General features: G+C 27.5%; 1 protein-coding gene across 5 annotated transcripts in view; it reads left to right on the top strand.

The window, feature by feature from the left end:
• Positions 1-25,573, top strand: part of LOC122508764 (brain tumor protein-like) — an 82,149-nt gene that overhangs the window by 6,981 nt on the left and 49,595 nt on the right. For 2 of the 5 annotated variants that reach the window (XM_043622285.1, XM_043622288.1), the window contains one exon: positions 24,920-25,032. The exons of 2 other annotated variants lie outside the window; for them this stretch is intronic. The gene's annotated coding sequence lies outside the window, so the exon portion shown is untranslated. Of the gene's footprint in view, positions 1-20,830; positions 20,870-24,919; positions 25,033-25,573 lie in introns of all 5 variants that reach the window. One more of the 5 variants, XM_043622287.1, reaches the window with a different exon arrangement.

The raw sequence follows: 25,573 nt of genomic DNA, 5'->3' as shown, positions 1-25,573 counted from the left end.
TAAATAACCAAATTATTCCCGAAAATTCAATTATTTTGAGACATTCTAATCAAATTCTTTGCAAAATTTAATTATTTTCATAAATATAACAATATTCATCACGAGCATTCAATTATTTTTAAAAGTAATAAATTTCTTCTTGGGAATTCAATTATTTTCAAAAAAATTTAATAAAATACTGCACAGACATTCAATTATTCTCAAAAATTTTAATAAAATTCTTTGTAAAATTTAATTATTTTAAAAACTTTTCGCCATTTTGAGGATTTTCAACATCTTCTATTTTCATAAAATTTCCAAACAGAATTCAATTATTTAAAGAAATTTTTGTAACAATCTTCGTAAGAATTCAATTCTTTTCATGAATAATAAAAATTTCTTAGGAATTCAATTATTTAAATTAGAATTTTCATAAAGTTAGTCGAAAGAAAAATTTGTATAAAATTCTTCACAAGAATTAAATTATTTTTATAAATATTTAAATTCTTTCATGAATTATAAAATTCGTTGCAAGAATTCAATTTATTAGCAGGATAAGAAAGAAGTAAATATTTTTGATGGAAATTAGGAAAAAGTCAAGAAAATAAAATATAGATTGAAATTTTTGTCAGTTTTGTAAAGTGTCTAAAACGATTTTCTTTTAGTCGTCAAGTGTAATTTTTCGATAGCTACTTCTTTACTAATATTTTTAGTTTGAAAGCTACTTTTTGCTACTTTTTTATAATTAATTATCAAGTGCGAAGTCTGTATTTTAATAGTATATAAACGTTTACCATTGAAATAATTTGTGAATTTCAATATAATAAATTATTTTCATTTAAATTGCACAAATAATTAAAAACTAATAATTCTTGACAAGCAAGTAAAATTGTTTATTTTAAATTACATAAAACATCATCTGATTAAGTATTACATTTTAACTGGAAAATCTAGTATTGACCTAGTCAATCTATTTTTCCTAGTTACATTAACTAGTTTTCCTGGTCACCTTAACTTTTCTTGAATCTTATTACTTTGCCTAGGATTCTAAAGTGGGTTCTTCTCGTATCTGGGAAACTTAATCAATTCCTGGTAATATGGGTACTAGGCATTTTTTTCGATGTCAGCTTAATTCCTTCCGGTGATAAGTTTAATAAGGAAATCACAATCGTTTCACTTAAATTTCTTCTAGTGCAGTGGTTAATTGAACATCTTAATGCAAGAATTAGATATAGACCATTGAATTTTAATGAACAGCGTCAGGTTCTTGCATCAAGGGGTTCAATTTGGGATGGAAATCTCATCAATATTAAAATATTCATCTGAAAAATTTGGTCGTTTCAAGTGTATATATTTTTCAGAGTATATTTAATAAATACAGTGACACTCAGTAGAGTTTACCTACCTACCTAAGTTGTCTGGAAATTCACTATACAATTCTTCTGCAAAAGCTTTTAATAATATTTCAACCTACGGTTCTGCAGCATTAAATGTTTTTTTCTATATTCTCAATTATTAAATAAATTCAGGAATAATTCTTGAATAAAGTTTTTCCGTGCAATAAGCGGTTTCGGTTATTGTTATTGTTTCGTTTACATTAATTACCTTATTTTTTGAATTTATGACGTTCTTGTCGATTATATTATAAGGGCCATAAATTACAAATTACTACATTGATAACTTCACACTGAGAAAACTGGAGTATTGGACTAAACATCTGGAGGGACAAATCGTTGATATTTGAGAGTTAGCTATTGGATAACAATCTAAATGTTCAAATACACCATTGACAGATATTCGTGCCATTTCTCTTGGAGGGAAAATGAGTTTATAACAGAGGGACAAATTAACCTTCTTGAGAAATCCCTTCCTTATCCGGCGCGAAATGAATAAATATGGCAACCTAACCCCTAAATTAAATACATAAAATGTCAGAAAAATAATTTCGCGCGCATCAGATCGTACACATTTTCTGCGCAACTTTTAACCCTCAGACATAATGGGAGAGAATATACAAGTAGATTTCCATTATTAATTCAAAATTTATTTTAGAAGGACTATTTAACTCTCTTCATAAGCAAAGGAAACATACACTTTTTGAACCTCTGAATTTGACTCTCCAGTTTTCTCAGTGCATGGAAATGAATTTGCGTTAATTCTAATTTATTGTAACGGGTCGTTATTATTGCCGCATTTTGTAAAATATGTAAGCAGAAAAGGTTTATGCAATAATAGCGCATTTAACTATTGTTGTTTCTTCCAGTGCGTCAACCTCATTGATGGTACTTGACAACCGTATAGAAACAAATAACTCATTATCGATGGTTGGAAATTGGTTATGCAAAAATTTTGTTTATCCACGTTCTTAAATATTTATAACAATGAAATTACACAAATTCTGAACATCCTTGGGATAAAAGATTCAGGTGATAATTTAATTATAAAAATTTTATTCCTTCTTGTTTTGCATTAGAATTACTCTTCCAAAGTGCGAAAACCAACGCGGCCCAACACTGGCCCAGTATTGGCAAAGCTGGCATCGAGACTTGGCAGACAATATTGGCCCGACTTTGCGCCGACTCTTGTGGTGTTAACCGCGGTTGGACGTCGGCAGCCAGATCTCGGCAGACATTACTGTCCCAATATTGGCACCAAATCTCGGCAGACATTAATGGCCCATTATTGGCAGCCAGATCTCAGCAGACATTAATGGCCCAATATTGGCTGCCATTACTCCCCCAGTGTTGACAAAATTAGAAAAAAATAAAAATAATTTTTTTTTATTCAATTAACTAATTAATTTATAACATTTATACGGCTTATTTCCCTAATTTAAACGCAAACTTACAAATATTTGAAAAATTCTTACCTCTCGCGGGGATCGATACCTGAACCTGACGCTCCACAGCCTAACACTCTGACCACTCTGCTACTCTGACTTGAAGTCGAGGAAGCAAAAGGGTTCTTATAAGCTACACTACACTGGCCAATACTGTGCCATTATTCGGCCGAGCTACGTCCCAATATTGGCAATTATAATTTGCCATCATAGATACAAAATGATAGACATTAATGTGCCATTCTTGGGCCAAGCTACATCCCAATTCTGGCAATTATATTTTGCCATCAAAGATACAAAATGTTTGCCATTAAAGTGCCAACAATGAGCCATTAATGGACCGATCTTCGTCACATCACTGGCAATTGAATTTTGCCATTAAAGATTGATCAACTTTGCCGTGAATGTGCCGTTATTGGGACAAGCTACGCCCCAATACTGTCAATTATAATTTGCCATGAAAGATACAAATTTTTTGCCATTAAAGTGCCAATAATGAGCCGATCTTCGTCACAACACTGGCAGTTGTCTTTTACCATTAAAGATTGATCAACTTTGTCGTGAATGTGTCATTATTGGGCCAAGCAACGCCCCAATTCTGGCAATTATAATTTGCCATGAAAGATACAAATTTTTTGCCATTAAAGTGCCAATAATGAGCCGATCTTCGTCACAACACTGGCAGTTGTCTTTTACCATTAAAGATTGATCAACTTTGTCGTGAATGTGCCATTATTGGGCCAAGCAACGCCCCAATTCTGGCAATTATATTTTGCCATTAAAGATACAAAATTTTTGCCATTAAAGTGCCATTAATGTGCCTTTAATGGGCCAATCTTTGTCACATCATTGGCGATTGAATTTAAAAAAATTTTAATATCATAATTCATGGTATATTTTTAATATTTAATTATTATCTGAAAATTTGACTAGAATCCATTTTGAAATCAATTTTTACTACAAAATTCTACGAGAATTTAATTATTTAAATGCAAAAATAAATAATTTATTGAATAACTAAATGTTTCTTAAAATTGAATTATGAGAATTAAATTTTAAAAAACATTCATTTATTCAATAAATTTTCTTAAGGAAATAATTTGCATCATTTCTATTTCTTAATTACAATTGCTTTAAGAAAAATTCAAAGATTTTTAAAAAATGAAGGAAAAAAATGTTTATAAATTCTATTTGTCAATTGCAAATATTAATTGAAAGTGAAATTGAAAATTTCTTAATTTTTAGATAATAAAGGAAAAATTTTACTCAAAAAAAGGTTTCTGTAACATTTATTTACGAATTTCTTTAATTGTAAAATTATATGAAAACATTAATAACTTCTTTTTTAAATTAATACTTAATTAAACTTTTTCAAAAAAATTAATTCTTTAAAATTGACAGTTAAAAATATAGAAAATTCAAAGTTTCAAATATTTTAATTTGAATCCTTTTCAAGCTTATTCAATTATTTAAATACAAAATAAATAATTTATTGAATACCTGAATGTTTCTTAAATTTCAATTCTTATAAAAAATTATACCAAATTAAAATGGCATTAATGTGCCTTTAATGGGCCGATCTTCGTCACATCACTGGCAATTGAATTTTCCTATTAAAGATTGATCAACTTTGACAATAACGTGCCGTTATTGGGCCAAGCTACGCCCCAATACTGGCAATTATAATTTGCCATCAAAGATACAAAATGTTTGCCATTAAAGTGCCACTAATGTGCCATTAATGGGCCGATCTTCGTGACATCACTGGCAATTGAATTTTGCCATTAAAGATTGATCAACTTTGCCAATATTATGCCGTTACTGAGCCAAGCTACTCCCCAATACTGGTAATTATAATTTGCCATGAACGATACAAATTTTTTGCCATTAAAGTGCCAATAATGAGCCATTACTGGGCCGATGGTCGGCACATCACTGGCAATTGTCTTTTGACATTAAACATTGATAAACTTTGCCATGAATGTGCCGTTATTGGGCCGAGAGCTGGCCCAGTCTTAAAAAATTTGAAATTCTGACCATCGGCACCATCATTGGCCCAGTAATGGGACGTTTTGGTTACCAATAATGGCCCAGTAACTACTGCCAATTCTCGGCAGACATTACTGCACCAATGATGGGCCGTTTTTGCAGTCTTGGCATTTCGCACTTGGGTTCTCTATTTAATTTTTGTTTGATCACGAACAACTTGTATTTTTTAATAAGTTTCTTAAATATTAATCTGTTCTTTATTATTGTTGTTAGTGTTAGTTAATACTGTTGCTGATATTTATTTTATTTTTTAAAAACGATACTTTCTTATCACTAAATAAAATAGTTTTATATTAACAAAGTTTTGAAAGTATATATTATTGAGAGCACTTTACGGGATAGAAAATTCTATTCCAGAACCTCTTTCGTTTAAAATAAAACATGTATCATATGCCCTTGGATCTTTAGATTCATGAGTAATCTGGTACGTGTCGTTCACTCACGTATACCTACACAGAAAAAGGATTCATCAATAAAGTCAGAGCTTCATTTAACAGGTTAAAAAAAGACTGACAAGCATGGTAAAAATCAGTGCAGGCACAGGATTTTTGGATGCATGTTTGGTTACGGTATCACCGATAATTTCAAAGAGCGCTGTAAGGCACAGAAAAAGTTGATGATAATCGTAGTACCTTATTTTTAAAGGGTATTTATTTATTTAGTTATTTATAAATAAATAAGGTGCTAAGCCAAAACACGCCAATTGAGCACCCCTTTGAACCTTTTTCCACCAAAATTGAAACCTTGTAGTAATGTTGTAGATGAAATGTGCCAAATATTATTAATAATGACAAAATTTCTATCTAATATACTATTGATCGTATGAAAAATTTATTCCAATGTTTTTTGTAGCATTTTTATCAAATTTTTCAAAAAAAAATTGTTTCACTGTAATTGTTTATTGCTAGGCGCGCTCCTGAGACTTAATTCTCAAGGTACACAGTGAGGTTTATTTACAATTTACTGTTCAAAAATGACTACAGCCTACAGTTTTTAACCGATTTAAGTGTTCTTCGTTTTATTGCAGAGAAATAAATTCTCAACACGTTTCTCGTGGCCGATTTATATTTATACATATTTTGCAGGTTTTTTTTTAAATCAAAGTTAACAAAATTAAAGAGGATGTTTATTTTCTTATTCCGTTCCTGTACATGATTTAAAACAGTTCAGATTAATTTAACGTGACCTCCAGACAAATAAGACATTAAATAACTTATTTAAATTGTTGTAAACTATATTAGTTAACAAATAGTTAACTAGTAGTATTAACTATAGTATTAGACTGTGCGTCCGAGCGCTGATCGAGTTATTTGGTGAAGCCCTTCAATTTGAATAAGTTACTTTTTCCATAAAAAGGACGTATAGTTAATTTTGGCACCTCTTCATGAAAAAAAATTTTTCACATGAACAAGCCAAAAGTTATAACTATTAGTTAACTAATATAGTTTAAAACAATTTAAATACCGTCAACTGGGGCTATTTTGTGCATCCGGGGGCTATTTTGTGCACGCGAGTTTTTTAATGAATAAAATTATTAAAATGAATTATTTTAATCTGCTATTTTGTAAAATGAAAGTTAAATTACATGACACAATAGAGAGCACTAAATGTTATTATTTAATTCTTTGTCAATTAAGAGAAAAAAATTCCTAAAAACGGAAAATTTGTGTTAAAAATTTTGAAAGTTCGGAAAAATTATACCAGATTTTCTAGAGTTTTAATGTATCTCATAAACTGAGTTAGATATTTGTTGTCAATTGTGTTGTGATGCCACATATGTAATGCGCTAACTTTTTATTCATTATTTTAAGAGAAAAGTGGAAAAAACTGAAAAACCAGGATTCCATGGGGCTATTTTGTGCACTTAAAAAAATCAAATATTTTTCATAAATGTTTTATTTAGTAAGTAAAGAAGATTCTGTGTATCATTTTTATACATTTTTGTCTTACTTTTCTGTCAAAAGACTGTAAGTACGTTAATTAAAATCATTAAAACGATTAAAACCTCAACCGGTGCGCAACGTAACCTTAAAAAATGAACTTTAATTAATATTTATAAGGTTTTCAAATTAGTTTTAAAACTATTTTCTCGTTTCTCTTAAAATAACTTGAAAAGTATATTAGATATTAAATTGTTATCTATTTAACCTTAAAAATATTTATTTCAAGTTTTTTAAAAATATCATTCAAAACCATTAAAAAAGCTCCTATTGAAATGATGTTTTAAAGTTATTTATAAGTGTTTAAACGATCAATTTATAATTAAATTAATATATTATTATAAAATATATATATATATATATATATATATATATATATATATTAAAAAAGAAAAAAATGTTATTTAATATCTGCGTAATATACAATTTAAAGAAAGATTATTAATTTTTAGTAAATCCAGATTTTAGCAAAATCTTAGTGTTTTATTTTACATTTTTTTGTATAATATCTACAAAAAAAAATTTTACTAGGTCATTCTTTTTTTAATTTACTCTCAAATATATACACAAAAGATTTCATGAAGCAGAAACGATTAAAAAAATGTTTACGGAACATTATAGAAAGACAAAGTTCGATGCAGAAAATAGCCCCGGTTGACGGTAAGTTATTTAATGTCTTATTATTTGTTTGTAGGTCACATTTATTAGATTAATTTAGATCAGGTGCAGTAATGGAATAGGAAAATAAACGTCCTCTTTTTAAAAAAAGTATTAACTAATTACTAATAAACATTTACTAATTCTAAATAGTATTACGTTTGACATGCAAAATATTAAAATTTACTGGTAAAATTACTACATTTTACTAACTAAATAGACGGGAGAATAAATTTCGCTTTTACTAATAAAAAATTAATTGATCTAATCCTTTCTCTCAGTGCACCGGCAATATAAGGAAATGAGAGAAACTTATAAAAATTTGACAGTTTGTTCTTTAGATTATTTTATAAATATATGATTTTTACAGAACTTTTTACCACATAGTTTTTTCTTAAAAAAATAAAATAAATTTGCAATTTAACACAGGCTCTTATGAGAGCTCAGATAAATCTTAGAAAAAAAGTGTGAAGGAAATGAGAGAAAAATCTGTGACTTTGTGTATAGATATAGACAATGTCAAAAAGTTTAAAATGGAAGAGTTTAGAGAAAGTTTACCACAGATTTAATGAATAAATAATTATTAAAGTTTTACCCGTGTGGAAAAGTGAGGTGGGCCCACGGTGGGTCCCAGGTGGGCTTCCCAGGTTCTAGGTGGGTCCCAGCAGGGATGGCCCAGGTGGGCGATTCCTTGGCTTGTAACGGTGAATCCAGCCACAGCCCACCTAGGAAAAATCCAGCTGGGGCCCATAGATTTAGTTTTCATTCAAATTAATGAATAAATTGTTTATTAATAACAAATAAGTCGAATTATAAATAAATAACGTTATTATTTAACGATTTTTACTTTTTTTAATGAAATTGTGACCAAAAGCAAATTCATAAATAATGTTAGCATATATATGGGAATTAATATATATCCTTTCATTCATAAATTAAAAATTTATAAAAAAATTAGAAATTTGTTAATTAAATTATTAAACGGTATATATAATCACTAAATTGCATACTTATACGAATACAATGCAGAAAAATCGGAATAAACGCAAACCTAAGAAACAAATAAAATTTAACGCACGCGGGGATTGAACCTACGACCTACGGACTACTAGACTAACGCCCTAACCACTATACTACGGAGACTAACTACTGAACACCGACGTTTTATTGTCAGTGACTTGTTGATCTGCTGTAATGATTCAATAAAGCACTTACTGACACGAATACACCGTAACAAATAAATAATTTAATAATAATTATAACAATATTATTAATGTAATAAGAACGATAAATATTCTTAAAATAATATTTATATTATTATGAAAAAAATATATCAATACATTTTTATTAAAAATGTGTTTTTTATTGTTTACAATCATTATAAACATTAATTTGTTGGTCTAAAAAAAAAAATTTTTTTTAGTTTGGACTTAGAAATTTTTACTAATTAATTATGTGGACATTACATAAAAAAAATATTGTGAATACATTTTTGTTAAAAACACGTTTTTTCTTAATCTAAGTCATTATAAACATTAATTTTTTGTTGAAAAAAAAATTTTTAGGTTTGGACTTAGAAATTTTTACTTATATAATTATTGATGTGGGTCCTCAAAAACTGGGAAGCCCAGGTAGGGCCCAGCTCACGCCCACTTATAATATTATTTCGCCTGACCGGAACCCACCGTGAGTGGGTCAATAGACAAACTCTAAAATGCTTCCGTAAAATGTTAACATGTTTGTCAATTGTCAATTCATGTACGAAGATGACCATAATTACATCAAAGTTTTATTATTAAATGTTAAAGAAAAACTAAACTATTTAATAATTTTCACTGTAAACGATTTTTGTTATTATATATAATAAATTTTACTAATGTTATATTGCAGTCGTTATTGTTTAAATAAATAATTGTTGTTAATTAGTAACTCCTGACACTAGCTTCCAGAAAGATGCAGTTTTTTTCTAATTTTGCAATTAACTAATTCGAACCACATGAAATAAAAATAATTTAAGGTTTTAACAATTCAAAAATTGTTTAAACAAATGATTGTTGTTATTTACTAATTTTTGACACAAAGCACCTAAAAAAATGCAGTTTCTTTTTAATTTTATATTTAACTAATCTGAAAAGTATGAAATAACAGTATTTTATGATTTAAACAGTTCAGAAATTGTTTAAACAAATAATTGTTATTGTTTATTAACTTTTAATACAAACAATCCAGAAACTTGCAGTTTCTTTCTAATTTTACAATTACTACTACTCTGATTAACTAATTGCAAAATAAGAAAAAACTTCATTCTTCTAGATGCTATGTGTCAAGAGTTAGTAAATAACAACAATTATTTGTTTAAACATTTGATAAATTGTTAAAATTAAAATCATAAAACATCCGAATGATTTACTATTTACATTAGTTAATTGCAAAATTAGGAAAAAACTGCAAGTTTCTAAGTTATGTGTATCAAAAGTTAATAAATAACAACAATAATTTGTTTAAACAATTTCTTAATTGTTAAAACCATAAATTATCTTTATTTTATGTTGTTCGTATTACTTAATTGCAAAATTAGGAAAAAAATTGCAAGTTTCTAAGTTATGTGTATCAAAAGTTAATAAATAACAACAATCATTTGTTTAAACAATTTCTGAATTGTTAAAACCATAAATTTTCTTTATTTTATGTCGTTCCTATTAGTTAATTGCAAAATTAGGAAAAAAAATTGCAAGTTTCTAAGTTATGTGTATCAAAAGTTATTAAATAACAACAATTATTTGTTTAAACAATTATTAAAATGTATTAAAAACCGTTATACCTTGATGAGTTAATTATTAAATAAATAAATTCAGCTGGAACAACTTTAAAATTTCAATAAAACTAAATGTCTGTTAGTGTAGTACAATAAAAGTTTATAATTATTGACAATAATAAATTGTTTAAAATAATAATGATTATTATTATTATGAATTAATTGTAGAATGATTTATTGTGAATAGTTATATTTAATTTTCAGACTTTTTCTATTATAATGTTAATATTTTTATGAAAATGGGAAGCCCAGGTGGGGCCCAGCTGGCTCCCAGTTTTTAACTGGGCTAACTTGGGCAGATTTCCACACGGGTAGTTTTCAGAACAGTAATAATTGTATAAGTATCAAACACAAAAACACATGAAAATGTGGCAACATCGCAACATCACATAACCTCAAAAACAATAATATTTTGATATGTACAGTCGAAATTAACAATATTCCTTAATCATAAGTTAACAACACCGAAAAAAATCTCGATGGTATTATTAACTATGACTCTATAGTTAATCTTAATCTAGTAAAAGTAATAAGGATTCCTAATCATTATGGTTAGGATCGCTAGGTTGATTCAACAAATTCAAGCCTGGCAAAAACAACCCTGCAAATCCTAGTCAAATTGACTAGGATTTTAGTAATTTTGCCTATTTCCATAATGCACACGCGTCTGCTTCTGTTCTGACAGTGTTTACCTCTATATCTTTCGCGTCATTTATCGTGATTTCCTAAAACGATTTTTTATCATTACTCGCGTCTATTTTTTGTACATAAAATGGAGTTCTTACATACATCAAAATTGCTGGTTTCTCGGAACCTCTGGAAATATAGATAGTCCATGTTTTAGAAAGTAAACTATTTAATTTTATTAGTCAATTCTTTCAGACTTTTTTGGTTCGGTTTCAATATAAATCGTCGAAATTTTTACGCACGTGGTGACAACAGTTTTACTATTAATCGCGCAGTGTGTTTGAAAATTTACCTTTGCAATAATTTGTGTATTTAAATTTATTTTCATTTGAATGTCATAAATAATTAAAAATAAATAGTTTTTGACAAGTGTATAAAATTGTGTACTCGAAATGTATAAAACATCATCTGATTAAGTATTGTATTTTGACTCGAAAATCTAGTGTCTATTAAAAAATTAAAATACCAAGTCGTGTTTAGTGTAGTGGTTATCGTTCCGGGTTTCAAAGTGCGTATTCGTTAGGTTCAGGTGTTCGCGTCCCCCCTGCGTCAAATATTTATTTCATTAGTTTAAATTAATTCTGAGGTATATAAATAAAGTCAAATATAAATATGTTCAAATACAATAATTAATTTTTTGCTTTTTTCTTTTAATTAGTTTTTCTCTTTTATTTGATAATAAGAATTTGATTAGCAATTTCAAATAATTATGTTACACAGTGTAAATCTAATATTATTCTCTTAGTCAATCTGACTATTTTTTCCTGATTACATTGACTAATTTTCTTGGTCACTTTAACTATGCTTGAATCTTATTACTTTGACCAGGATTCTATAGTTGGCTCCTCTCGTAACTAGGAAACCTAGTCAATTCCTGGTATACGGGTCCTAGGCATTTTTTTCGGTGAAGTTAATCAAAAATTTTTTTAAATTCTCGTTAAAATTTCAATTATCTTTAGTAATAATTAAATTCTTCTTCGAAATTCAATTATTTTCAAAAATTTTCCTCAATTCAATGATTTTTAATAGGTATCTACTATTCTAATAAAATTTTCCAAAAGAATTCAATTATTTAAAAAAAAATTTAATAAAATTCTACACAAACCTTTAATTATTTTCACAAAATAATAAAAATTTCACAGAAATTCAATTATTTACAAATTTTATATAAATTTCTTAGCCATAATTCAATTATTTACAAATTTTATATAAATTTCTTAGCCATAATTCAATTATTTTCATAAATAATAAAATTCTTTTTAGGACTTCAATTATTTTCATAAATAATAAAATTTATGGCAGAATTTTGATTATTTTTAATACAATTTTATTCGAATTCTTCGAAAAATGTAATTATTCATAAAAATTTTATTAATATTCATCAAAAGAATTCAATTAATTAAAAATTTGTTGATAAAATTCTTTATGAGAATTTATTTTTAAGAAGTAATCAATTATTCAATAAATTATTTATTTTTGTATTTAAATAATAGAATTCTCATAGAATTTTCTAATCAAAACTGATTTGAAAATTAATTATTTTTTGAAATTTTAGATAATATTTGAATATTAAAAGCATTGGAGCATGAATTTTTAGAAAAAATTGAATTTTGAAAAGGTTTTAAATTAAAATCTTGGAAAATCTGAATTTCTCATATTTTTGAACCAACAATTCTGTAGAATTAATTTTTTTTAAAAAGTTCTCGTCAAAATTTCAATTATTATCTTTTCAAATAATAAAATTCTTCGCAAAAATTCAATTGTTTTTAAAAATTTTAATAAAATTTTTGTCAAAATTTCAATTATCTTTATAAATAATTAAATTCTTCTCCAAAATTCAATTATTTTAAAAAATTTTAATAAAATTCTTGCCAAAATTTCAATTATTTTCAAAAATTTTCCTCAATTCAATGATTTTTAATAGGTATCTACTATTCTAATAAAATTTTCCAAAAGAATTCAATTATTTAAAAAACAATTTAATAAAATTCTACACAAACATTTAATTATTTTCAAAAAATAATAAAAATTTCACAGGAATTTCATTATTTACAATTTTTTTTTATAAATTTCTTCACAATCATTCAATAATTTTCATAAATAACAAAATTTTTACAGGGATTGAATTATTTTCGTAATTATTAAAATTCTTATTAGGAATTCAATTATTTTTATAAATAATAAAACTCATTGCAGAATTTTAATTACTTTTAATACAAAGTTTAATCGAATTCCTCGAAAAAATGTAATTATTCTTAAAAATTTTATTAAAATTTGTTAAAAGAATTCAATTATTTAAAAATTTATTAATAAATTTTTTTATGAGAATTCAATTTTAAGAAACAAGCAATTATTCAATAAATTGTTTTTTTTTGTATCTAAATAATTGAATTCTAGTAGAATTTTCTCATAAAAATTGTTTCAAAAATGGATTTCAGTTAAAATTTTAAATTATAATTGAATATTAAAAGCATTAGAGCGTAAATTTTTAGAAATACTTAATTGAATTTTGAAAAGGTTTCAGATTAAAATCTTTGAAAATTTGAATTTTTCATATTTTTCAACCAACAATTCTGTAGAATTAATTTTTTTTTTTTGAGAAACTTTAATTGCGGATTTTTTTTACATTGTTTGAAGTTTTTATTTTCTAAGATATATTTAATTGAAGAATTTACGATTAATTGAATATTGTAAACAAATGAATTTGAAAATTGTCAAAGAACTTTTTCGAAAATTATTAAAAATAATCGATTTTAAGAAGAATTTTAGTTAAAAATTCTTGAAAATAATAATTGATTTGATAATGATTTTATCATTCGGTCATTTTTAATTGTTATAAAACATGAAAAAATCGATCACTCTGAGTCTTCTTCTCGGGAGTTATATATTTATATAGTTATGGAAATTTTAATTTATAGTTTCAAGTAAAATGTTCTTTTATTTGAATCTGGCTAGTTATATTTTTGTTAGCAATTGGTCCGTAATTTTTCATTTTTGGTCCGTAAAGTCCGTATTTTTAAATATTTTCACTAGTTCGAGCCCTGTTTGATATAACCCCGCAAGTGAAATACTGTGCTGCACAGGTGAAAATTTAATTATTCTTCTGTTTCTTAAGGAGAAATTTACCCTTTCCTACTTTACCCTCTACGGTATAAATAGCCTCTATATGGGTAATATAACCGAAACTATTTCTGTACCTGACATATTTTTCTTTAATAGTGCAGGAAACCTAGTCAATTCATTGTATACGGATCCTATAGGAATTTTTTCGGTGAATGTATGAAACTTATTTTAAGGATGTTTTGAATTTAGTGACTAATATTTAAGTTTTCGTAATTGGGGATAATACGTGTAAAGATATTCTAAAATATGTGATAGATCGGAACTTTCTCTTTTGAAAAGAAACGCCAGGTATAGCAAGATGATGATGATGATGCTGCTCGTAAGCTGATTATATAACTTTGATAGCATTTTATTTTCCCAGGAAAGATTTACTCGTCCTTGTCGTAATTATCGTATAACTTTACTCGTTAAAAAACTTGTACTTCATCGGTAATATCGTTTCAAAAAGAAAAAAGGAAAATAGACTGAAAGTAGGTGGGACGATTTGACCCTGATTCGCGAAGACTTACCAACTTTGGTGGCATACATCTTGCGAAAGTGAAATGCCAAAGTGAAAGGACAACATCTGTCTTTCTGTGCGTGTTGCTCACATATTACATAACAACTTACCTATACCTATGACAAAAAACCAATATGTATTTCTCATGAAATTATAAAGCCAACCCAAAAATAAAACAAATGTATTTTCCTGCTTAAAAAATTATTTCTAAAAATGTTTTCCAATGTTTATCGATTGTTTATCGTCACTCGTGTCTATTTTTTGTACATAAAGTGAGTTTTCTGTGTATTTCAAATTTGCTGTTTCCTTCGAACCTTTCGAAACAAATATTATTCCAGGATTTAAAATTAAGTTATTCAATTATATTAAAAAAAGTGTATGTTTCCTTTGCTTATGAAGAGAGTTGAATAGTCCTTCTAAAATAAATTTTGAATTGATAATGGAAATCTACTTGTATATTCTCTCCCATTATATCTGAGGGTTAAAAGTTGCGCAGAAAATGTGTACGATCTGATGCGCGCGAAATTATTTTTCTGACATTTTATGTATTTAATTTAGGGGTTAGGTTGCCATATTTATTCATTTCGCGCCGGATAAGGAAGGAATTTCTCAAGATGGTTAATTTGTCCCTCTGTTATAAACTCATTTTCCCTCCAAGAGAAATGGCACGAATATCTGTCAATGGTGAATTTGAACATTTAGATTGTTATCCAATAGCTAACTCTCAAATATCAACGATTTGTCCCTCCAGATGTTTAGTCCAATACTCCAGTTTTCTCAGTGTAGTCAATTCTTTCAGACTTTTTTGCTTAGGTTTTAATATAATCCTTCGAAATTTTTACGCACGTGGTGACAACATTTTTACTATTTTAATCAGTGTATTAGAATGTTTACCGTTGCAATAATTTGTATTTAAATTTGTTTTCATATTTGAATGGCACAAATAATAAAAAATTAATAGTTTTTGACAGCAGATAAAATTGTGCACTTTAATTATTTAAAACATCATCTGATTGAGTATTGTATTTTGACTGGAAAATCAAGTATCTACTAAAAAATAAAAATACCAAGTGCGTGTTTAGTGTAAGAGTACTTTTTCTATAAATAAATATAAAAAAATAAAAATCCTCTCTGAGTTATATCAAGAAACATCTCCTTTAACAGATGTATTTTGATTTTTTTGTTTTAAGTGATTCTGTTGTGAGTTACAGCGTACCTACACCACAAAATAACTTTTTTGGAGGAACCTGAGAAGGTTCACATTCATTCGCTCAATTCTCAATATTTTGCCATGAAAATTTGGAAAAATATTTTCAAATGTTGCAGTATTACATGAAAATTTATAAAACAAATTAACTCTCTCTCTCTCTGCATCGCCAAAAAAATTCTTAAAAATATGTATTTTTTTCACAGAATTAACCTTTATCGCCCCCTTAAAGCATTGCGGACTTCAGCCTTATGTTCATCCGAAAGTTCTAAACCTTAGGCATGAATTGATGAGGTTCTTGAGTGAGGAGAGAAATAAAAGTGATCATCAGCTTGAAAACACATGTGCCTCGCAACATGTGCATGCGCACAAATTCTGGAAATATCGAGTAATGTGAGGCTTTGCATACTGTTAACGTAAATGCATTATAACCATCCAGGACATTTTCATTTAAAAAAGACCGGTTTCAAACACGATCAACTCGTTCCGCGTCATTTAAAGAACCTTATCACCCACTATTCTAGCCCATTTGAAACCCATTCTTCAAGTCAAGAAATTTATGAATCAATCACTCTTTCACTTTTATTAAGAATTTTGATTAAGTAAGTGAATGCACTCGTCAATGTGGCGTCATCTCCAAATTCATAAAAATTAATTGAGTTAATAAGTTACCTAAGTAGCACGTAACATTACTGTAATGTCACTTTATTACACATATTACAAGTAATATTACAGTGACATTACATGATAACAGTACTGTGATGTTGCACTAGTTTTACTGCAGTAATGCTACATATGTATAACAGCATTATCGAATTCATTTTTGCTACTGGCTTGGATTGTGTTGATCAAACTCTTTATTCTTAAGAAAATTGACGGAAAACTTCAATTTATTTATATGTGCACATGAAACTTTTGGTAACTTCAGGCATCACAGTTGGTCCCCTTTTCTCCTTTTGTCCCCTTATTTCAATTTTATACCTTTTTTCACCTTTTTTTAACGATTTGTCACCTTTTTCCCCTTTTTGCTGATTTGTCCCCTTTTTCACCTTTTTCTAATCAAAAATAAACAAGTTTTTCTTTTTTTGAAATCTTTTTCAAAGTGTAATCATAAAATTTAGACTCAGTGATATAGAATTCAGTGGGTTTTATTTCTGATATACATTATTAACACCACAACATAATATAAATATGTTTTTTTATGCTAATGATTTAAATAATATAGATATCGTAAAGAATTTGATAAATTATAAGGTGGTTCATTTAACAGAATACAGACCTCTATAGAAAAATAATTAATTAACATTCAAATAATTAAAATATTATTATTAATAGTTTTTTCTACAAAAACAAAAATTCTAATACAAAACCTTCAATTTTTTCCATTTCTGACAATAATTTCTTTTTAAATAACTTAATTCTTGAAGAACTATCATAAAATTATAACTTAGAAATTATTTAATAAATAATTTTATTTATACATTTCAAAATCAATTAAATTTTAAAATAGTTTCGTTTACAATTTTCATAAATAGATGAACTTCAAAAGCTTTTAATTTCAAATCAATTTTAAAAAATAGAAATTAACGAGGAATTTTATTTAAAAACACTAAAAAAAATTTGAATTTTGAAGAAGTTTCAAATAATTGCAAAAATTCCATTATTTTCAAAAATAATAAAATTCTTCGCAGAAATTCAATTATATTCAAAAATTTTAAGAAATTCTCGTAAAAATGTCAATTTTTTTATAAATAATAAAATTCTTCTTCGAAATTCAATTATTTTTGAAAATATTTATAAATATCTTGGCAAAATTTCAATTATTTGCAAAAATTTTCCTAAATTTAATGATAATCAATATCTAAAATTTCCAAAAAAATTCAATTATTTAAAAAACAATTTAATAAAATTCTACACAAACATTTAATTATTTTCAAAAAATAATAAAAATTTCACAGGAATTTGATTATTTACAAATTTTTTTTATAAATTTCTTCACAATAATTCCATTATTTTCATAAATAATCAACACTCTAAATCTGAATCAGTGAAAATTTCACTGATTTCAATTCAGTGACCCAGTTTTCTTTGATGAATCAGTGGAATTTTGCTGACAATCAGTGTTTTTTACTGATTCTGAGTGAAATCCCACTGATGAATTAAAGAAAACTGGGCCACTGAATTGAAATCAGTGAAATTTTCACTGATTCAGATTTAGAGTGAATCTCATCGCAGAATTTCAATTATTTTTCGTACAATTTTAATTAAATACCTCGAAAAATGTAATTATTTTCCAAAAATTTTATTATAACTCGTCGAAAGAAATTTATTATTTAAAAATTTGTTGATAACATTCTTTATGAGAATTCAATATTAAGAAACATTAAATTATTTAATATAAATTATTTATTTTTGTATGTAAATAATTGAATTCTAGTAGAATTTTCCAATTTCAGTTAAAATTTCACATAATAATCTGAATTTTTCATATTTTTAACTAAAAATTCTGTAGAATTAATTTTTTCAAAAAGTTTAATTGAAATTGTGCAAAGTTTTTATTTTGAAATGTATATTTTATTGAAGAATTTCCGAATAATCGATGAAATTTCGTAAAATTGAATTGTAAACAAATAGATTTGAAAATTCTCAGAATTTTTTTTTAAATTATTGTAAATAATTGATTTAAAGAAGAATTTTAGTTAATAATTCTAGAAAATAATAGTTGAATTGAAATGATGAAATTAATTTTCAAAAAGTTACAATAATTGTTGAATTTCAAAAAGATTTGAATTTTTATGTTTTGAAAATCTTAATTCTTATGGAAAAATAATAATTATTAAATATTTTTTTAAAAACGAAGTTATTGCTGTTTTCGGATAATTTTACAGTTAAAGAAATTCGTAAATAAATGTTATAGAACATTTTTTTGAGTACTCTCTAAATTTGAATCAGCGAAAAGTCGCTGATTCACCAGCCCAGAGTATGCAGCTGATGAAACAGCGTATATACGCTGGAAAATCAGTGCATATACGCTGGAAAATCAGTGTATATACGCTATTTCATCAGCTGCATACTCTGGGCTGGTGAATCAGCGACTTTTCGCTGATTCAAATTTAGAGAGTAGATATCTAATCATTTTTAGAGTGAATCGCAGAATATTCTTTAGGGAAAAAGTTAAAATTTTGTCTGGAAATCAGGGAAAAGTCAAGGAAAAACAAAGCAACTTTGATTAAAATCAAATCATTTTTAAAAAATGTTATGGAAGCTATATGATAAAAAATTTGAATTATGCAAGTTGTATAAACAAATAAATTTTTGTCCCCTTTTTACCTTTTTTGTGGAAAAAAGGTACTGTGATGCCTGTAACTTGTGTGTCTTAGTAGACAAATAAAACGCAGAGGGAAGTGTAATTCTTTTTTGTATATAATTTTTCTCATATTATGTAAGAAAGAAAACTTAATTTTAGAACATATTTATATTCTTTATTTTTCATAAAACGGATGATATCGAGTGTGTATATGTAATGTCAAATCTTTATATCCGTAAAGTTGAGTAAACTTCCGGCAAAGACTCTTTGGTATCTCTCATCGAATATGCTGATTATTCTCTTTGTGGAACTAATTGACAATCTCGTCGGACATATCAAGAGCTTTACCATTAACAGTACACAGATTTAAAACAAGTGCATACATATACAACACGCTTGTTATTGGTATTTTATATAGATTTTAATATTTTATTATTACATTGAATCAAATAAATACTTTTATTTAAGATATGGGAGACTATTATACATGTAAGTTGAAATCATTTCGTGCTTTACTGAAATTAAGATACTTGGTGTACCGCAAATTTCGAATATAAGTCAGCATTTTCTTTGCTGTAGTTCAAAGCCCAATTTCAAATGGCGAAAAGTAGGGCGATTTCTACACGAGACACGGAAAACTGTGTGTAAAGTACTAAAGTATTACTTTACATACCGCTAGCAGCGCATAAAGTGAATTTTAGTGTGTAATAATAGTACATTGTGCACCGAGTGCGGAAAGGAAAAAAATATACCCCTATGTCGGGGCAAAAGCCTATAATATCAAGGGATCTCGAAATGTTGAAACTAGAGGCTACAGTAGAAAATTACTTTTTGATTTCTTACCCCCTCTTTTCTCGAGATCCTGACTTGCAAGGCAATTTTGGGACCGAGGATCGTATTATAACACTATATGTATTACATTTAATGTTTGTATTCAATTTTATTTCAATAATCTATTTATTTGTATTGCATTTTGAATCATCTGTCATTCTAAAAAACCTCATTTAGGATGATTAATTATATATAATAATTTTTTACCTGAAAGTTGAATTTGCGCTTCTTAAACGTGCGGTGTCACTTTATACAAAGCCAAACAAAATCACAATGATGCTTCTTTTACCATTCACACGGCGTACTTCCGGTTTACAAAGATTGTTGACAATGAAATCTCAATATCTTCAATGTTATTTTTTATCCAACAGTGTACTGCCTTCTAAAAATATACAAAATACTTTGTACAAACATTATACATATAATTGCATAATTTTGTTATTTTAAAAGATTATCACTAATATTTGTATATTAACATATCAAAAATGTACTATTTATTTGACTCAAATAATAAGTAAATTATTTAAATAAATGTTATGTGATAAAAGTATCAGGACGATTACACGCGACTCTATGAGAAAAAACATGTCATCACTAATATTGTAATCTTTAGAAATATTGAAGGGATCCGAATACTTTTATTTATACAAACATAGGACAAAGATACTATCAGCGACATAACTATTTGACACTTTGCAACTTATTCAAGTCACTCTGGTGTATTTGAGTCAAATAGTTTTTTTAATGTAATGTTAATGTTAATGTCACGTTTGCAATATTAAAGGGTATATCAATATTTTCTGTTTTGATAATTTGAGGATAGAAAATTAATATATGATAATATGTAAATTATTAATGCTTGTACCTTGAACTAATGAATGTTTTTTTTTGTTGTAGGTTAGTTTTGTTCAGCTACTTTCTTAATCAGTGGTTTGCGTGAGTATAAATAGTCTGAATAACTGCATGGAAACCGATCAAATCTTTTACAAAATACATATACATTTGCTTCATTTAATCCTTAACAACATAGCATATCAAAATTATTTGAAACTTCTAACAAAACAAAACAAGCGGGTAGAGCTTTTCATTATCTTTGAAAATTAACAATATTTAACAACTTTTTTATCCCACATGCACAAAAATGGCGCTTTTAGATAGCTGACGGCAGGGAGTAAAGTCATTCATTTGTTCGACCGCCGTATATGAAAATGGCGTTCATTTTCTCACATGTGCAAAAAAAAACAGCTGGTCCCATGCGTTATTTTTGCCCATGGGAGAAAATGAACGCCATATTCAAGTGATTGACTTCTGATATCTGAAATCGACACTTTTTTGCATTATAGGAATAAAAAGTATCGTAAGTAACACGGGAACAAAGGCAGCTTAATTTGTTAACTATGATTTTTGTGACACTCGTTTCGATTTTTGTGACTCCTCTCGTGTCACAAAAATCACCGTAAAAAAATGGCTGCCTTTCTCCCCTTGTTGTTTAATAAACTATTATACAATGAAACATATTTCATTGTATAAAGTATATTTCTTTAAATATCATCAATTTTCTATTCTTCAACTGTTTTATAATTTTATTTTTACTATTTGTGAAATATTTTCTGGTCACAAATCTAAAAAATTTCAACATAAACTATAAATCTTATCCGTTTCTTAGGATAATATTTCATTATAATTTTCACAATTACTTACTATTACTTTTTGTCGTTAATTATTTTGTCAGTTGACAGCTGTCAAATGAGTTGCCAACTTCTATAAAATAGGATTTTTTTAAAAGTTTCTAATTATTTTTTATAAATGATTTTTTAAAAAAATTTAGTTTATATCTAGAAATGTAATATAGTTTAGCAGTTGACATTTATAACATTTATATTATTTAAGTAGTGAAGCTATTTCAATGGTGTTTTTCGACGATTGTGTGTTTCACACGAAACGAAGCGAAAGAATGGTTACAAGAATTAAATTTGACAGCTGTTTTGACTGTTTTGTCAACTGAAAAAGTATATTAAATTTCTAGATATAAACTAAATTTTCTTAAAAAATGATTTATAAAAATTAATTAGGAACTTCTTAAAACAACCTATTTTATAGAAGTTGAAAACTCATTTGACAGCTGACAACGTATATTACATTTTCATATATATGAACTAAATTTACCCACAGAGCCGTTTTTGTGATAACTGTCAAAGTGTATTTTATTGCTATAGACATAAACTAAAAGTATCACAAGAAACTAATATTCGTAGGATTTAATGTAAAATTTGTGAAAATTCTCATGTTTTTAAAATTTGACAGTTTTTTTGACATCAGTAGCTGTCAAAAGTTATTTTTGACATCATATTCGTGATCAGCATACGAAAAACTATATGAATACGTAGTAGCAAGTCAAATTTTTAAGAAATGGGAAAGTTATAATACAAAGTTTGCAGAAGTGGACCAAACCCATGTTAAATCCCATTTAAACTTTAACCCTTCGTCGGAACGGGTTCATATTTATCAAATGGGCTGTTATTTTGGGTAGCTCATTTTTTTCACATTTTGATACCCTACTATACTGGATATCTGTCTCCTTATACTATTTCATGGTCTCCTCTAATGGTAAAATCAAAATGACTAGAAGCAAGAGGTGTAACTGAGGTGGTGGGGATGTGTGAACAGTGGTGAAATAGTGGTATGGCCTGAAAACAAGCTTAAAGTACTTTACGTGAAAGACATTAAAATTGAAACTACTGCACCAAGAAGACTAGATACAGGAGGTTTAACTTAGTAGTGGGGGAAATCTAAAGAAAGTGGGGCCATGAGTCGGTTGGATTTTATATTTCAGCCCTTGCGCAAATAACAAATTTTATCCTTCTGCACATAAATAAACACGTTTTATTTCGTATTTTTGTGCCATATCCTGAACTTATTATAACAGGTTATGGGCCCAGTTAATCAGGAAACTGCAGTGTCTTGCCTGAAATGCGTCTCTATATATTAAATAGTCTGATGTCTTTGAAAATTGACGAAGGCAGTGATACGCTTGATTATTTGCGATCCTTTTTTGATACTGTCAATAAATTAGAAAAAGTGGAGGTTGAAATCAACAATGATTATAGCCGTAATGGTACTCAAAAGTTTGCTGGAAAGTTTTGATAATTTTAGGTGCACGATGAGATAAGTTGACGTCGCGTCGCTTGAAGTACTTTATATTAAAGTCTTAGAAGATTTCGACACACACACAATACAATAAATTAATGAAAGTTTCGTACAAAATATCGGGAAGTGAAAAGTTTAATTGTCAAGGAATAATAAGTTTGACCAATAGTAATTTCACTGATTTCAATTCAGAGGACGAACTTTCTTTAATTCATCAGTGAAATTTAACTGAGAATCAGTAAAAACCACTGATTGTCAGTGAAATTCCAATGAAGATCAGTTAAAAATGATTGAAATATCCGTCATTTATCACTGATTGGCCACTTAAAAAATAACTAAAATTTTCAATAATCAATATTTAATTGTCCAATCAGTGAAAAATGACTGATATTTCAGTAATTTTTAATTGAATTTTACTGAAATTTCACCGTTTCAAATCGCGAGAATAGAGTAACTGATTCTCAGTTAAATTTCAATGATCTTCAGTGGATTTTCACTGATTCAGATTTAGAGAGTATAGGTGCTTATAAGAGTACGGCACTATGATGTTCCGTCAAAGAGTTTAATTTTTGTGATGCGTCAAAAGTGCTATTTTAGTGCTCATTTTATTTTATTATTTTAATATTTTTAGTGAAATGGGATGTGCTAAAAAATTGCGATTTAAGTGTTTTGGTTTGCTTACATTTTACATCTTGAACATGGTCTTAAGAAAAAAAATAAGGATGTGAATTACATTTTCTAAAAAAAACTATGTAATTTAGGGGACATTGTCCATTCCGACACACTGAGAAAACTGGATATTTAAAATCTTAATATACTAGCTATCAAGAAAAGATGCTAATGCATATCATCTAGATGTTATGGTTTAATATCTCAGTTGTTAAAAAGTATAATCTCTAAATGTGAGGTTATGTTTGAACAAGTCTTTTTCCAATATCTGTAGATATTAAATTTGAACATCTAAGATGTTTACATATTTGACTGTCACAGATATTAACCATTAATATCTAAATAATAAAGCTTAATATCCATTTTTCTCAGTGCATCTGTGAACCCATGGGGGTGTTAAATGCGCATGGGTCCTCAAAATAGATTTTTCTTAACTTTTATTGATAACTTTTCGAGATGTTTCCCCTTAAATTCAGGCAATTGTCATTTGTACGAAGTGACATTTTTACGAATCGTCACTTTTGCGAAATGTAATTTTTACGAAATGTCACTTTTCTGAATTGGAATTATTTCGAAGTATCTTTTGTACGAATAAGCACTATATCGAAGTCACATTTTTATGAAAACGCACTTTTGCGAATTGCTATTTTTTCGAAATAAGACATTTCCGAATAGTCATTTATGCGAATTGTCAATTTTATGAATCATCATTTGTCCGAAACGACATTATTACAAATTGTCACTTTTGCGAAATGTCTTTTTTACGAATTGCCACATTAGCGAATTGAAATTTTTACGAATTGTTATTGTTGTGAATTATCGTTTGTGCAAGTTAACACTTTTGTAAATTGTCACTTTCGCGAAATGATGCAGATTTTCAAAATTCAAAATGTCGGATTTAATATGGCGGGTAGTTTTTGAAAACGAATTTAAATTTGTTTACTTTTTATTTACATTTTTTAAAATTCTTTAATCTTTGAGATAAGTACATTTTGAACAGTACACTGCTCTAGGCTGAAAATATTACGTAAGATCTAATAAAGTGAATTGAATACTTTTTAAACTTATTTATTCGTATAATTTTTTGTTGAAACGAATTTATTTTTGATGTAATGCAAAATGATTAAATACTTGGTTTATATTTGATGGGAAATTGTTGTGTGATTGCAGGTGAGTTTTCAAGAATTGCCAGCATACAGTGATACATCTTTGGAATAATCCTTTTGGATTTTGGTTTCCTGCCTCTTTTCAAAGGGCGCGCGATATTTCGGGCTGATTTTAAGGTAAACTATCCTAGCGGTTGAATCTTCATTTTGCAGTTTCGAACCACGTACATTTAACTTCCTTAACAATCCAGTTGTGTTATATATTCATATATTGGTGATTTTGATTAAAAGAATAAATATTAGTCGTTTACGGTGTCTTTTTCACCTAGGAATATTTCTTTGAAAGCATCTTAAAAATTGCTGAGCTAGAACTTTCTAATTTGGTCCTAAGCAAAATATATTTATCAGACCACGAGTTAGTAATGTGTAGGTTAACAAAATAGACAATGCTGGTTGCGAATTTTTACTGTGCTGCCTTCACAATATGAAGTCGAAGAATTTGATAACTCCCGAAGAACACGAACGTGCATTTAAATGGCATTTAATGTCCATTGGTTTCGCCTAACCTCAAAGTCTTCAAATACTTTTAAATTAATAAGTTGTTTTCATTTAATTTTATATTTCAAAAAAATGATATAATCCACTAATTAATTTAATTTATATTAAAGGTGAAAGAAGTTAGCAATTCTCCGAATCAATTTTAAATTGATTGATAACT

This window comes from Leptopilina heterotoma, unplaced genomic scaffold (genome assembly GCF_015476425.1).
Source record: "Leptopilina heterotoma isolate Lh14 unplaced genomic scaffold, ASM1547642v1 Lhet_57, whole genome shotgun sequence".
Classification (NCBI taxonomy): Eukaryota; Metazoa; Arthropoda; class Insecta; order Hymenoptera; family Figitidae; genus Leptopilina; species Leptopilina heterotoma.
This window is presented reverse-complemented; position numbering and strand designations above follow the sequence as displayed.